Source organism: Stenella coeruleoalba (assembly GCF_951394435.1).
Source record: "Stenella coeruleoalba genome assembly, chromosome: 4".
NCBI classification, from domain to species: domain Eukaryota; kingdom Metazoa; phylum Chordata; class Mammalia; order Artiodactyla; family Delphinidae; genus Stenella; species Stenella coeruleoalba.
Genome location: NC_137149.1, coordinates 100,028,470 through 100,046,265, shown reverse-complemented (window position 1 = coordinate 100,046,265; position 17,796 = coordinate 100,028,470). Strand labels below are relative to the sequence as shown.

The 17,796-nt window shown below is 38.0% G+C and overlaps 1 protein-coding gene across 5 annotated transcripts in view; it reads right to left on the bottom strand.

The window, feature by feature from the left end:
• The window catches only part of SLC4A4 (solute carrier family 4 member 4), a 352,077-nt gene that overhangs the window by 209,175 nt on the left and 125,106 nt on the right, over positions 1-17,796 (bottom strand). The gene's annotated exons all lie outside the window — the stretch shown is intronic.

Sequence of the window (17,796 nt, the reverse complement as noted above, 5' to 3'; positions counted from 1 at the left end):
TATGGGAATGTAGATAATGCTGCCATTCCCCATTTGAGAGACTCTAGATGTACAGTCAGAGGAACTTAGTGAAGGCGAACTCATTAACATCAATAGTAAGGCAAGTGGTTGTAACAGGATGCTAACGATGTCCCAGAGGGAGTGATGCTGGCAAAAATCTTTCATGTTACAGGAACCCTCAGAGACATTCCCTAACACAGAAAGCGCAAACGATAAAATGTTGGAAGCTGATCCAGACTTAGAGAGGAGAATGACAATTGCTCTGGGCATAGAAAAGATGCTCACTCCATTTCATGAATTGTACTGTAGGAAAAAGGCAAACTACTTCCGATAAGATTTTACAAAGAAATCAACCACTTTAATCTCAATGTTTCTAATGTTTTAAATTAGCAAATACTAAATAAATAACTAGTTTTACTATTTTTTTTTCACTTCCCTATACCTTAATAGCCAACAGTAAGAGAGATTTTAATGATTTGGCAAATTTTTTTAAAGGTCAAAGAACAATAATAACTCTTCCCATTGATCATCAGGATTGTTTTGTATAATTTCAGCTGGCATAGTCATTTTTATGGTCCTGCGCTACAGTGTAAAGCAAGGACTGCCTGTATACATACCTTTTAAATGTTATGCAGTTTGTTTCTAGGACTTCTATTTTCTTCCTTTCACTTTCCTATCAATTTTAAAACGTGCACAACTCATTCATGTATTCATTCAGCAATATTTATTGAGTACTGTCTATGTTCTAAATAGGCTCTGCTTCAGACTTTGAAGATAAAGCAAAGAACCTGACAAAAAGGTCCCTATTCTTACTGAGTTTAAATGCTAGGAGGGAAAACAAACATTAACTAATTAATTAATTACTTAAGTGAATAAATAAATTAGCACATAAACCAATAAACAAGAAAAATATCTGCAAACTGTTTTGTGTTCGCAGAACATTAAAAGAAGGTAACCGAATACATATTAATATAAGATACAATATGTTTTACTTTTGTAATTAGAAAAAAAGCTTTGAAATTTCTTAAATCTCTGGGAGAAAAAAAATCTAAAGTTCCAGAACTTTTGTGTAAAAACATTTGCAATGCCTTTCCAGTCAATAAATGGGATGTGGGCTTCCCTGGTGGCGCAGTGGTTGAGAGTCCGCCTACCGAGGCAGGGGACACGGGTTCGTGCCCCGGTCCGGGAGGATCCCACATGCCGCGGAGCAGCTGGGGCCGTGAGCCATGGCCGCTGAGCCTGTACGTCCGGAGCCTGTGCTCCGCAACGGGAGAGGCCACAACGGTGAGAGGCCCACATACCAAAAAAAAAAAAAGAAATGGGATGTGTAACTATTTTAGAGGATCAGAGAGGGCATGAAAGAAATGATATGAGGGTCAGAAATGACTGGCAGAATTTAGAATCTGGACACGACTCCTAACAAGTAGAGTGTTCACACTACTAGAAATGTAGTTATTCAGCAGAGTGGTTCTGAAACTGACAGTCACAAATTTAACTGACTTTTCATCAACATTCAACATCAAAGATCCCTGAGATAGAATTAGCTTCTAGAAGGGAAAAGTCTATGTTTAGAGAATCAACTTTTTGTCGCTTTCTAAAAGATATGATGTGGGTTTGTCCCCATCTCTAACAGAGAAGACTATATGTCTCTCCTGCTTAAAGAACAGATTCTCCTGCACAGACACTACACGCATCTTTGCTGAGCTCTAATCCACAGAGCATTACTCTGTGGTCTGGTGCTCTCAAGTTAGGGAAATACAACTCACTGCTTATCAGACAGCAACTCAGCTGTGACTTCTGTAAAGTGGAATGGAAGAAGGATGTAATGTTGTTACCTCCAGGTCTTCCTCTCCAGGTCCCATATCTAAGCACCTTTCATAAGTTGTCTTATTTATTAAATCCAGTCTCTGAGCAACCAATATAACAATCCCTTTGGAATAAAATTCCAAAATTGTGTATCAAAAATGAGCTTTCTACTCTAGTTTCTTTGCTCAGTTGCTCCCCTAATCAGAAGGAAGCTTCCCCAGGAATCAGAAATAAGAGGTCACAGCAATTGTATTGTCAATATCAACATGTGGGAGGGGCATCCTCTATGGCCAGCAAATACCCTCCCCAATTTCTAACACCATTCTTAACACAAAGATATGCAGAGTGAGAGTCTACCCAATGAAGTACATCAGGAGTTCGTTTTTTTCCATAACTTTTGATCATATCAAGAAATGAGCTAGGGCCTCCCTGGTGGTGCAGTGGTTGAGAGTCTGCCTGCCGATGCAGGGGACACGGGTTCGTGCACTGGTCCGGGAGGATCCCGCGTGCCACAGGGCTGGGCCCGTGAGCCATGGCCGCTGGGCCTGCGCGTCCGGAGCCTGTGCTCCACAACGGGAGAGGCCATAACAGTGAGAGGCCCGCGTACCACAAAAAAAAAAAAAAAAGAAATGAGCTAAATACAAGACACAGTATTGCATTGAGACTCTGGAGCCAAACTGGGTTTGAATCCAACCTCTGCTGCTTATTTGCTGTGTGATCTGAGAAAAGCTAGTTAACCTCTCTATGTTTCAAGTTCCCCACCTGAAAAATGGGATGATGATGATCACCACAGTAGCTAAAATACAAGGTTTAAGTTCATTAGAAAATTGTTGACCCTTACTAGCAAAACCTGCCTAACTTCTAAGAAAGAAAGCTCTCACAGATATTAGCCTTGACAACCCTTATAGGTTGAAAATATATAAGGTAAGAAAGAAAATAGCCAAAGGTTCTGCATGTTTTACTTCAGTGAATTAAGTGGCTTCAGTAATGAGAACACAAAGGTGTATGTTTTAGGAAACAGCCAATGAAAGAACAAGGGGAAAATATAGAAACCCCTTCCGCCTCACTTTAATACTGGGGGAGGGGGGGCAGGTGGGGGGCAAAAACATCAGAAAATCAACTTGCTTTACGGATGAATAGATTATGATTCTAAGTAATACCTAATCTAGTCTCATCATAAAAGAGAACCTGGAGAAAAAAATGAGACAGGGTGACAGAGAGGAAAGAAAGGAGAGAGAGAAACTCAAATTCATCCAATCACCTTTGTCAGAACAGAAGGCCTCTAGATCAAAGTGAAGTTAATGTCTCTAATCTGCCTTGATTTTTTTCCTTTTTTATTCTGCCCTCTGGTTAAAATGTGTTTTGGCTTTTTTGAGTAGCTCTAGAATTTCCTGGAGGGTCCTATATCAACATGGTTTCTCTGACCCAGGTCCAACTGTTGGCAGACCACGTGATGGTCTGCAGGGCTTGGGGACACCCAGTGCTCCCAAACCCCCATTGCCAACAAGAAGAAAGCAAATGTAGGGCAGGGATGCTGTCCACACTTACTGCTGCCACCAGCTACTGCAGCAGACATCACTTCCACACCCGCACTCTATCTCCTGTGGAGCTTGAACTTGGCCTCTGCAGTTGCCTTTCATGTAATTCTGGCCTCAATCTGTGCATTCAACCTTTTCTCCCACAGCAACCCAGAAGTGTCTTGTGACGAAATATACCTGCTCATTTTCAGATCTGTTCCTTTTTCCAGTCTAGAATATTCTTTTCTTTCCTCTCTAACTGATTCAATTTCTAAGGCCCAGATGGAGAGTCTATCTTTTCCAATAACCTATACTAACCATTCCCAGGGACATGAATCTCTCCTTTATTCAAACCATAACAACACTTTATGTCTGAATTACTCATTTAGGCACTAACAAATATACAGCTTGCTCATTAGTCCCTAAACTTTTGTAGATGCACCTTCTCTCTCCAACTAGGTCACCAAGGCCCTGAAAGACAGGGTCTGTATTTTATGCACCCTCCTTAAAGACCAACACAGTAGTGTGCACCTAACAGTCACTTTGAGTATTAATGAATTAGACATGACTAAATAAAACTTGGACATTTTCAAATACACAAACTCACAACCGCTTGCTTGCAAAAAGCAGCTTACAGTAAGAACTCTGAAATGGAAAATAAGTTTGGAAAACTGTCCTTATTCTACTCTTCCCCTTAATCCATCTTTGCATGAGCTGCACCAAAATATAGTCGCCATTCCCTGTACAGAAAGTCACAAATAAAAGAATGAATATTTCCGGTGAGCTATTTTCCTCTGCTAGATGCAATCTCCTCCTACCCTGAGAGACCACAACATTTAATGTGCACATCTATTAAGACATTTAATATCCACTGCTTGGTGTGTTATTCATTGCTGTACTTTGTCTTTGCAGCTTTTCATGCCTTACCTAAACTGCTCTTGGCACCTATCTTGGGCACAGTGAAGTTATACAAAAGAGAATGGATGGAAAAATGAGTAAAAGAATGAATGAAACAATGAATAATATATATTCTGTCCCAGTTCCACACAAGCTATCGTTCTATGCTTCTATCCTCTACCTCTTTTTAAGCACAACTAGGAAAATGACATGATGTAACAAAACGAAAACCCTGGAGGCTTAGCAATATTTGAAGTATAGTTCTTACACTCACATTTGATAACTTAATTAATATTTATTAGTTTTTATTGCATGCAACATACTATGGTATTTGTTGAAATGACACAAAATGTTTTTTAAGATAAGATCTCTGTCCTCAAGGAACTTAAAGCTGGAAGATAACACATAATAATGGGAAAAAAATGCTATTGATAAAAATGTAACACTCAATAACATTTTTGAATTGTTACACTGTACTAGGCATTGTGTTTAGTACTTTCCATTTACATCATTTATTTTACACAAGCCTGTGAAATATCCTCTACTATTATTCTCTTGTATTACTCTCACATTACAGATAGGGAAACTGAGTATTAAGAGGCTAAGAGACTTCCCCAAGATCACACAACTAGTAAGTGATATGACCTCAAACCCACTTGTGTTACTTCCAAGCCCATTTCTTGGCCACCACACACTAATGGATGATCTCACTTTTCAGAATGGTCAGATTTCCATATGAACAGTACAGACAGTAAATGTACTGGATTTCAGAAGAGGCAGAAATCATAATGGCATATGAAATAGTCCTAAAGTAAATTAATTTAACATTTGGTTCATTATCCACTGAAAGGCAATTTGCGAACAGGCCCTTTTATTTTTGGTCTGCGAAGCATCCCAATGTGGTCACCCTGCAGGCTACCCAAGAAAAAAAATTTTAATAGAAATAATGATCATAACGAACATTCATACTGTGCATGACAAGCTTACATGCAAATTCCCTTCTGTGGGTTAAGTGAGGACTTCAGGATTTTGTATTTTCTCCTTGTCAAAGTCCACCATCTGGTAAAGTCTTAGATCTCAAACCAAAGTATAAAAAGAAATAACTATTTGTTTCTTTAAGTTATTAATGTGCTATCACCAACTGGTTTACACAGTTATCATTTTAAGTATTCATTTCTCTTCTTCATTCTGAGATAAAAGTTTGTAGGTAGATACCATGGTTGTTAAAACTTCCACAATTTATCTGATTATTAGGCCATTGTAGTACTCTATAAATGCACTTAAATGTATATATAAAATCCTCAGACTTCTTTTCCCATTCATAACTATAAGAAATGATAAACAACCCAATCCAAAAATGGGCAGAAGACCTAAATAGACATTTCTCCAAAGAAGATATACAGACTGCCAACAAACACATGAAAGAATGCTCAACATCATTAATCATTAGAGAAATCCAAATCAAAACTCCAATGAGATATCATCTCACACCAGTCAGAATGGCCATCATCAAAAAAATCTAGAAACAATAAATGCTGGAGAGGGTGTGGAGAAAAGGGAACCCTCTTGCACTGCTGGTGGGAATGTGAATTGGTTCAGCCACTATGGAGAACAGTATGGAGGTTCCTTAAAAAACTACAAATAGAACTACCATATGACCCAGCAATCCCACTACTGGGCATATACCCTGAGAAAACCGAAATTCAGAAAGAGTCATGTACCAAAATGTTCATCGCAGCTCTATTTACAATAGCCCGGAGATGGAAACAACCTAAGTGCCCATCATCGGATGAATGGATAAAGAAGATGTGGCACATATATACAATGGAATATTACTCAGCCATAAAAAGAAACGAAATTGAGCTATTTGTAATGAGGTGGATAGACCTAGAGTCTGTCATACACAGTGAAGTAATTCAGAAAGAAAAAGACAAATACAGTACGCTAACACATATATATGGAATTTAAGAAAAAAAAAATGTCATGAAGAACCTAGGGGTAAGGCAGGAATAAAGACGCAGACCTCCTAGAGAACGGACTTGAGGTTATGGGGAGGGGAAAGGGTGAGCTGTGACGGGGCGAGAGAGAGTCATGGACATATACACACTAACAAACATAGTAAGGTAGATAGCTAGTGGGAAGCAGCCGCATGGCACAGGGATATTGGCTCGGTGCTTTGTGACAGCCTGGAGGGGTGGGATAGGGAGGGTGGGAGGGAGGGAGACGCAAGAGGGAAGAGATATGGGAACATATGTATATGTATAACTGATTCACTTTGTTATAAAGCAGAAACTAACACACCATTGTAAAGTAATTATACCCCAATAAAGACGTTAAAAAAAAAAAAAAGAAATGATAACTAGCTAAATGAAGAAATCTCCATATACATATAAATCTTTAACGTACATACACACATTTTAGTGGCATCTGTTACTCCTGCCCACCTAGCAACCCTAACCTCTTTTTCTGATAACAGCACCCCATTTTCCTTTGGAGAACCATCTTTATCCTTGTAAGTCCACCAAGGCTGAATTACACCCTGTGACACAGGCCTGGACAATGAGAATATCACAACTCTTGGCCACAGCAATTAATTTTCGAGTGGACACTTCATCTAATCCAGGCCAATCAAAATGAAAAATCATCAGCTTTTTGTTGGAACTTCCAGGAAATAAATCTTCACTTTATGCTAAGATGATAAGATGGTAATAAAATCTTTGAGCGCAGCTGGTCACCTTGCAACCCTAAGGGAAAAGCCTGCCTGGGAATAAGAAACTCAGAACCAAGACAGAAACAAGCTCCTGATGCCATCATTTAAGCACCTAGGTCCAGCCATGCCTGAAGTCAGTAATTTTTCAATGCTATGTAAGGATTCCCTTCTAGCTAAAAGTAATGAGGCGATTTTTCTCGTCACTTACAACCAAAGATTTACGATATAGACATCTATGATTCCATTTGAATGGGTTAGGGTAGAACTAACTTATATTAGCCAACCACATATCAGCATCTTCAAAATAATTGCATTGAAGAACCTGTTTTTATGGAATCCAACTTTTAGTGGAGTAACCTGTACGAGTTCACCTAGAGTTTCTCCATGCCCTAATCTACCTCATAGATTACTTCAACATATCCAGAAAATGACTGCTGACTTACATGCTGGCAGGCTCTAGACAGGTAAATTAGATGGTTACTTTTTCTGTTTCAAGTTAGCTAAGAAATTGAAACAGCCAAATAGCATTCATTTAGATGGATAATTTTTTAAAATACTTAGGTATCCATGTATTAATAAGCTCCCACACATGAAAAGCTGTCAATTATCACAGTTATCCTTAACATGCCATGAAATTATTATGCAGCCTTAAAGAGTCAACAGCGCAAAGATCCTAGATTTCAGAATACTACCAAGCAATCTTACTTAGGGGCAGAGTAAGCTCAATTTCAGCCAACAAGAGATGATAAAAACTGGAGTTCACTGAGATATTTTTGGAAAATACCTGTGTCTTAGGCTTTCATCTTCAAAATGTTGAAAAAAAAATTTACCTACAATTTACATTACAAAAATGTTATCAGAACTCAAGTCATATTTACAAGATTATTCAGAATTCTTTAGAACAAAAAGGTGGTAGCCCTTACATTCCCCAATTTACTCTTTCTCCTTCATAATTTCTGCTAACACAGTGGGTTGGAAAAATTAAAACTAGGCTTTTCAGTGGTGTTAATACATGTACTTAAAATGCTGCTAAGCCATTCACAAAGAAGTAGTCCCAGTGATGGTCTACCAGTCAAATAAATTTTATCTATGAAACTACAGGGCACACCATATTGAAACATTGGCTCAAAGACTTTTGGGTCTGCTGATGCTTTTTATTAATCATTCCAATTATATTAATTATATTATTAATATTATTCCAATATTTCAAGAATCTCTATCAGGAAGACTTAAAATTCTAATCAGTCATTTTGGGGTTTAGCAGCCTCAGTAGGGACCTAAAGTAAGTAACTATTACAGACTGAATTGTGTCCCTGGCAAAATTCATGTTGAAACTCTAAGCCCTAATGTGATGATATTTAGAGATGGAGCCTTTGGGAAATAACTGCGTATAGATGAGGTTATGAGAGTGGGCCCTTCACAATGTGATTAGTGCCCTTATAAGAAGAGACACCAGAGAGTTTGCTTCCTTTCTCTCTACCATGGAGGACACAGGGAGAAGGCTGCCATGGAACTGGGCCCTGACCAGGGAACCTAATCAACTGGTACTTTGATCTTGACTTCTCAGCCTCCATAAGTGTGAAAAATAATTTCCTATTGTTTAAGCTACATAGTCTATGATATTTTGTTACAGCAGCCTGAGCTAATACAGTAACTAAACTAACTAATGGTGAAACTAAACTTTTTGACTTTTTTTTCTGGATTTTTCTCATCACCATATCATTTTCCCTACTTCATTTAATCCAAGTTTGCATGATATTCATGAGCCCTTGGCAGGGGGGATGGGCTCATAAAACAGTAATAACCCAATTTCACTGACATTGCTCTAGTTGCATATCATGCGACTGCACCCCACTGATAAATCTACCTCCCAAGTATTTTCCGGGTCCCCAAGAGATGTTTCACACTTATCCTTTTGGCTCCAGCCCCACTGTTGCTGCCCTCTGTCTGCAAAATCACCTGCAAAGGGTACCACATTTTAGACACTGTCACTAGGGCCCAGCATGGCAATGCCACTACCCTGCCAAGGAAGTCAGCTTCCAAAGTTCCCAAGGAGGCAATATCCAAGGTGCCAAAGCAACACAGTAGTGAAAAAAAAAAAGCAGGTGACCAAGAAGTCTGGTGGAATATCATAACAGATAATGTGGATTTTGATGAGTCAGTACATTGTTCAGAGTGTTGTTTGGCCCCTGCTTGAGTCTTAAGTTATGTCTTTTGACATCTACCACGTGCCAGAGAATTTACAGAAGAAAAATGATTCAAGTAAGGAAGAGAAATTCCTACAACTATGTCTATTCACTCAAATTTAACCACCAGGGTGTATCTGCCTTGTTACAAGGTACCTAACACCTTACATATCTGGATAAGCATTAACTTTTGGTTCTTATTTTTAACTCCCTTCTAGTCGTTTGTTCAGATCAAATTCCTTTCCCCAAAGAAACAGCTTTATCCTGACCTTTCCTTCAGTGAATCAATAAATTCTGTTTTGTTTATTCCAGTTATAATTGGGTTTCTTACACTTGCAACCAAAGGCTAATTTATATAATATATATATTAAAAAAAACAGAACCAAATGTTAACAATTACTATCCCTAAATGATGGAATTATTGATTATTTTTGTTTTCCTCATTTTGCTTACGTGTAATTTCCAAATTTTCTAAAATTAACATTAATGTCATTATTATAAGGAAAACAAACCTATTAAGGTATTTTTAATTGCTAACTTGAGGACAGTCATGCCAAATTAGTGCCAGACACTTCCCTACCGTACTTGAAACTACAGAATCTGAATTATCTTTCTCAACAAATGTCCAAAACAAGCATAACCCTCATGCATTTGCCTTAACGGCTGTCTAGGGATTCAAACAGACAGTTCTGAACCATGTAACAGGACTGGGCATGGTTCTGAAAGGCACACAGGCCTAAAAATAACTCCATAGGCACAGAACAATGGAGACAGGGTGAGGGGCTTTCCATGCAAGTGGCATGGAAAAGTAAGATGCTTTCTATAAAGAGGAACTCACCCTTTAATTAAGATGGTGAAAAATATGGCCACCAGCAAGCTCTTCCTAAAAGACTGAAAAGTTCCTAATGCATGTCACAGTTCCCATTTCCATTTTCCTTTAATTTCTCACTCTCTACTTCACTTCTCTTTGCTCTGCCAGAGCTGTCCATGATAAGGGTTATATGATGAATCACTCTGCTTAAGAGTGAATACATCAGCATTTTCTCCAGGCTCAACTCAGAACAATTATCAGCACAATTTATACCCTAAGGTTTCCAAAGTCAGACTCAATTCTCATCAACATTAGGAAGTCTTCCCGATTCCCAAAATAAACTCTACAGACTTGCTGGAGTGCAACTCTTTTCTATACAAAGTAGCTAAATTTACCGCTCCAATATTAGTGTCACAACCACCATGCTAATGCTGCCATTAGATGCCTCCACGTACAAAAGGAGGCATCCTCCTTTCTGTAGACTGTCGTTCAAAATGCCTAGGAATATAAAAAGCACCAAGCCTTAGAGAATCTTTAGGACTCCATCCCCACATGGCCAAAATATTCTACCCATCTTTCCTGGATAGCAATATTGAGAAATGTGATTCAAAACATAATCCCGCTAAAAAGGGAGCATGGGGAATAGAGACATCAAGGAAACATTACATAGGTGCTGATGTTTTCTAAAGAAAAAAAAAGTCACATTCCCCACAGATATATCACTGCTCTAAAGATTTTGATAGAACTCTGAACGTAATACAGAAATGTCAGCAAGATTCTACAGTAAGCTTTTCCGCCTTAAGTCTGCTCTGAGTTGAAGATCCAAAATTAGTGGCAGTGATCCCCCACTTCTCTGAAGCTTAATTACATTCTCGGCAAAGAAAAATATATATAGCAGGTCCTCCAACACTACCAATTTGACATTAATAGTTTCACTGTTCTCAGACAACACGATGCTTCATTTGCCTTGTTTTATCTACCCAGAAGGCTCTGCGTTATTGAAACCAACCAGCAACATGTGTCCCCTGGCCAGCAAAGACCTCAAAACCAGGCCAGAATCTTAAAGACCACTTGTAAAGCCTGAGAAATGGCACATGGATAACAAGAGTCTAATTAATATAAACAATAAGTTTTCATGCTGTTTCATTAAGTACCTTCCCAAATTATCAAGAGCATTTAAAAAATGCTAAATCCATTTTCAGTAACAAATAAAATGAAATCAGCTAAGTTTTTAGAACCATATTTTAGAAGAGAGGAGCATCATTTGTTACAGAAATAGACTTCCTTCTAGCTTATCCATACAGCTAAACCACACAAAGCTGATAGAAAACATAGATCAGACTGTGCATGTGGGCTGGTTAGGGACTTTGATTTCATTAAAGTCTGCTATGAACAATCTATGTATTTCACAGAGTATTATCAACAAACGTAAGGAAGTCACCCTTTTCAACACAATATGTTTTCACTATAAACTTTCCATGCAACATTTCTTTATCCCTTATATAAAAAGCGTATTTACAAGACTTCAAGTCATCTGGAGATAACCTCAGTTCATTAGAGGGAAGTAAATGAGCACCACTTCAGAAGTCATTATTAACAGCTTCCTGTTCAGAAAGAACAGGCAGAGAAAGTATTTAGTCACTTCTAAGGCTTGTGGTGATGTGTAAGGCATGGCTATTCCTTAATTGGCTGCAGAATTTCCAATTAATTAAATATCAGTCACAAAATTTAGAGTTCCTTTGCCTTCTCAGATGGTCACCTTTTCTTTAGATCCATCACGGGTCAGTTTAAGCTGGTTTAGAAATACTTTTGTCAAAATCTGTCTTTCCTAGAACTATGTTCATAAAATGCTTTAGTAACTTCATAAAGTAGAGATTACACATTCACCAGAAAATTGTCCAAATTCCTCTGTCACCTTCCTTATGTGGAGGGGCAGAAAAGAGCCGTGGGATATCTGGGATTCAGATATAGAGGGATATATAAAGAATGAGACAGGGAACTCCTAATAAGACAATAGAAGGTGCTCTGGGTATGAAAAACGAGACAAACGAAAATCTCTAAGAGGAAGCCAAGATCAAATACCAAAGCCAGCAAATATAAGCAGCAAACCTAAAGGAACCAGAAGGAAGAATCAAGATCAAGTTACCAAGTTAAGAGTGAAAAGCTAGGGTAAACTGAGATAAAAGCAACCCAATGGGATATGTAGGTGAGTGAGTAGGTCAAGGCAAATATTAAATATAAATACTCAAGTTGTCTAATAATGTGAAAATGAACTAAAGAAGTATTATTGTTTTGGGGGCTATGATGAGAGGGGGGGATTGTTCTCAATGCATTTTAAGGAGGACTTACGTAAGATACTTAAAGACCCTCCAAACCTTGCAGATATGTTGGCAAATTCCCCCCATGTGATCAGTGAAGTGTTACAGGAGCTCGTTCTCACTTCAGGGGAAACAGGTCTTTCTGACTTAGGAAGCATTCATTGTTCGGATGGAGTTCTGCACATGCCCTCCTGTCTAGTGATAGCCAGGGAATTTACTTCTCAAGACAACACAACCCTGAGTAAACAATAATCATGGGTGGAGTGATGGAATCAGAATTGTAAGTCCTAGATCCCGTGCTCAGCTCCAATCCCAAATGAGCAAATCCCCCTTCACCCTCTGGCTCAGGTTCCCCACCTGGTTGACATATAATAACAACAGGAAAAAGGAAGAAATTACAAGACACATCCATGGATGATGGAATTGAATTTTACTCTTCTGCCTTACAAAATCTATTCAGAAATACAAGACAGTGCTATTAGATTCAATGATCTACTAACGTGCTGTTCATTCTGTCATTTTTTATCTCATCTTTCATTTGAGAAACAATACCTATCAACAAATTTTCAAATGCAAAGACTAAAAAAACTGAATTTGGCATTCTTGGAGGGAAAAACTAGTAATCCTTAGCAACATTCTCACCCTTTATTTACCCTGCTTTTCAATCAGAGATGTGTAGTGAGCAGTCACTAGGAGTATTTAAAAACCAGCGATAAAGAAGTTATAAAATGAATGAAGATATTTACTCTTCCTTTTTCAATGAATTTATCACCAATTGTGGCAACAAAAATAAACCTCAGTGAAAATGACCTAAAGAGGTAAAGGCACATAACCAACTCCAGAGACCTAAGTGAGCAGGAAATATTTAAGAGAATTTTTAAAACTGAAACTTCACTGGAAGAAGAATAAAGCACGTGAATAAGGATGACGGATTCCAAACACAGAAAGGGAAAGGCATGCATGATGGTTCACAGATTAACAAAAATACACGGTAAAAGGAAGTAAGCTATGCACAAGGGTGACCTACTGAAATGAATGTGGAAATTCTGTATAGAACACATGTTTTGATGTACAGGTCCTACTGACAATCAGCTACTTTTTCTCTTCGAGTAGTGTCTGTCGTCAAAGCAAATACACATCAGCAACCCAAGAGATAATAAATGTTAGACAACATTGTTTTTTCTGAGCTGCACCCAAAACACATACACATGAAGATTATTATACCCTTAGGTATACCCACTCAGTCTCTACTCTTGTCTAATAGAGATTTTAGGAAGTGTGATTTTCTACTACAGTAGAACAAAACTCATGTTTTGTTACCATGTTCCTTTAAAAAGTCTTACTTTTTCGAAACAAGAGCCCAAACAATTTTACAGATTCCATTGTTGGTTTACATAAAAATAAATTACAGTTATTAAATACACTCTGAATTTTTGCCTTATATACTCAAAGAAAAACTGGCCAATGCCCAGTTCTTACAATGTTATATTCATCTAATCCTACTTTAAACCACACCCCAAAATGCCATCTAATAGTTACTTGTGATCCCAGCTAAATAAATCCCCTAAACAGCATTCTGAAAGTCAGTTTCTAATCATTTTTCCTGGCTACTAATATAAAATAATAAAATATTAATATTTAGGTCTATTTGGACATTAAATTGGTGGCTACTAAATTTTCTCCTACAGAGTAATTCATCTGAGTCATACGGATGGCTATGTCCAAGAATTCACTTCAGAAACATCAACTGCAACTAAAATTTTTTCTGAAATGTTTGTATGGTATGTCCTGCCATGAATGACAGTCGGTTCATTTGCCTATGAAATTAGTATGCTCTGAGTCCAAAAAAAAATTTACTCTTCCACATGCTGAAATCAAGCTCACTTCAGAAATGAGTTTCTCTTCTCTCTTGAATCTATTACTATTTTAAGTGATCAAAGACTTTGAGAACAATAACTTGGCTTACAATTCATTTGGGATAAAATCGCATGTAAGCAAACTGGGCTACACACCCACTGCAGTCTTTTCTTCCAAAATTTATACTTGTATTTTCCAGAATCACAAGATTTCATTCTTCCTCTGTCAACTGATCACCACTTGCAGGCCTCTTCAAAAGAGAGTTACTAATATGGGATGTTTTGAAGAGTCTTCAGCTTGCTTTCCATTTTTTCCAGCCAAGCAGTATAAACTGTAATATTTGCATTAGTTAGGGTACCTGATTGGAAATATTACTTAATAACAACATCCATCAGTAAACAGCACAAACTAGGATGATATTATCTCTTTTAAGAACACTCCTATAACCTAAGTAGTATTATCTCTATATTCATAAATGAAACGTGTTCAAGGAGGTTACATACATTACTCAGATCACAAATCTAGTAATGGAGGAATCTAAGCTTTAGAATGCAGTTATGTGGATTTGGCTGACTATAAAGTCTGTACTTATTTTATTATAGTGTGTTTCCCCCTTCATTTCCATTTCTACTGTGTTTCTTAACACAGGATACCCCTTCGAGAGCCCATGAACCATATCTCAAAAACATATCTGGCCACTGACTGAACTTTTTGAAAGTGAGTCATGTTAAAATCTTGATAATAACAATGTTTATTTTTCTCTTTTTAAGTAACCAAGCACTATATATTACCAAATGCCTTCCAGTGAGTGCTAAACTTTTGTTATACTAAGCTTGGGATTGAGCCATTATTCCTTTACTTTTCAACAAGCCATCCATTCTATTGCTTTTAATTTATTTTCCTCTGATTATAAATGACTTTAAGAGCTGTCTAAATTCATTCCAGAGCTCAAACAACATAGCCTATGAACTTGTCAGTTTTAACTTTGGGGGTTACAGATCTGTTTGAGAATTAGATGAAATGTGTACAAACACATACAAGCAGAGTTTTGTAAAAAATGAATGCAGTTGCTTTGAAAAGTAATTTTCTTCGAACTCATCAAACAACTTTCAAAAAATATAAAGAAGACATTCATGCCAGGGAATAAACTAACCTCCTAGGGTTGCATGTGCCTAACTTCCAGTGATGGGTGTACACTGGAAAAAAGGAATAAAATTAACTAACAGCACAGACACACACACTCATAAAATCTTAGTGGATTTAAAAAAAAAAAAAAAAACAGTATCCCATAAAAATTAGCCAAGGACCATTACAATCTTTAAGACTAACTGTCAGGGGTCAATTAGTGCTTATAATAATTCAGTACATTAACTGAAAAAGTACCTTTCCATTTTACAGCTCTGTCTAGAGAACTTTAAAAACACACGTGATCTGTGTTTTAAAATGGCCTGTACCGGGCTTCCCTGGTGGCACAGTGGTTGAGAGTCCACCTGTCGATTCAGGGGACACGGGTTCGTGCCCCGGTCCGGGAAGATCCCACATGCCGCGGAGCGGCTGGGCCCGTGAGCCATGGCCACTGAGCCTGCGCGTCCGGAGCCTGTGCTCCGCAACGGGAGAGGCCACAGCAGTGAGAGGCCCGCGTACCACAAAAAAAAAAAAAAAAAAAAAAAGGCCTGTACCACCATGGTGACCAGCTGACCACTCTGCTTTATGGATTCATTTCCCTAATCTCCACTACGGTGAAATATGTCAGACAGATGTTTCAAGGCGCATCTCTAACCAACATATTCAGGTCCAATTAAAAACATCTGCAGATCTACATTACAAATGCTTCCAAAGAGAATTATTCGCTAAGGTCCAGAAATGTTAGAGGGAGGATTTTCTTCTCTACTTCAAGTGCAGCAACTCTTGTTTCAAAAGTCAGGCTGCTGGCGAATTAATTGAAGCCCAGTGGATGACATTCTGTCAAAACAATCTGCAAACGTTTATTTTGCTGCCACAGTTCAGCTGAAACCAGTTCCTACTGCGATACTGACACTGCTATAATGTTGATTCATTCTTTTGTGTCTTCAAAAATTAATAACCGTAACTTTTGTTTTTTAAATGGTTTGCAATTGCCAACAATATGCTACCTCCAACTGGCTCTAAATAAAGCAGTTCATAATTTAGCTTGTTCTCAAAAGCAGGAAGGCATCTCTCTCTGAAACTCTGGGTCCTAACTGGTTTCTCATGCAACAAAGTGAACCTAAAGATCCTACCGCTGTCCTTTATGCCCAAGAAGTGGTGAGAGAGAACTTCAGAGCCATCAGCAAAGAAGTCAAAAAAGACTTTAAAATGTGCACTTTCAGTTGAAAATTTCTATGTTACGATCATTAAATTGTCCATGTTACAAACCAATCCTCTCATCTAATGTGCGTGTTCTTCAAAACTTTAATCAGAGGGGATAACTGAAGTAGCCACCCAGCCTCAATGTATCTCCGTAAATCTCTATGCTCTGTCTTTAAATTTTAAAGAGTCTCATGAATTTTGCACTTAAAATTAACGAATTTATGTTTATTTTATTATAAAAATATTTCTTTCCAAATATCCAAGTACAAGTAATGCCTTCAGGTAAATATATATTTATCCTGTGTTCCGTACCACTCTATCTCAGGAGCAGGTGCAGCCCAGTCTGAGAAGGAAGTTTTCTCCGTGTCCATTGAAGAAGGTCTAAGTCAATGTCAGCACATGGCTCTGCAATGGCTCGACACCCATCCTGGTGACTATGACCAACTCTCAACCATTCTTTTCAGTTCCTCGTCATAACCAAACTGACTATGATAAAGTAATATAATGACTATCCGAAATCTCTTTTCTATTTTTGTTTTCCCAGGAAACGCAACTCAAGTCCAAACGCAACCTCAAAACACTTACTTGCCTTCTCAACCTTGATGAGGTGTGATTTTGGACAGGTCAGCTCTGCCTAAATCTATGGTATTTGCATGAGTTTTAGGTTTGATGCTGTTGGACATAGACGAGGGAGAAAAACAAAGAATTCCATGGGAAAGGGAGGAACCTAGAAACTCAGCCAAATTTCCAGTCTCTCAAGATTCAGATAGTCATTGTTTGGCTTGATAATTTTATAAATTCCAAGAAAATCAAACATACTATTATTTAATATGTTTGGCTTATTCAATCTCCCTTCGACAGCATGGATAACTAACGGTTGACCATGAATGTGCAAAGTAGCTGTAGTCTATGATCCTATCAGGCAGGCTATTGATTCATTCACATTCGTAAGTTTCTATATACTCATATGTATACTATATACATGTAATGAGTATACTCATCTATATACACTATAGTACTCTGAGTGGGCTCACATCCCACAAGGGGGAAAGACCCACATGTAAACAGATAATTACAGTAATTGTGTTAAGAGCTTTTGATTTATTCATTCATCCAACTGACACATTAAACACCTACTGTGTATTGAGTCCCTAGTGGGCACTATGCTAGGGGCTCTAACAGAATAATGTCGTTTGTTTTCCTTAAAGCATTTTGGAAGCCTACAGTTCAGTGCAGCTAGAGCACAGAGCATGAAAATGTGGTAAGAGAAGAAAGAGGAGCGTATAAAAATAGTATGAGATAAGTTGTGAATGGCCCTACATACTTTGATAAGGCATTTAGACTTTATCCTCTAGTACCAATAGGG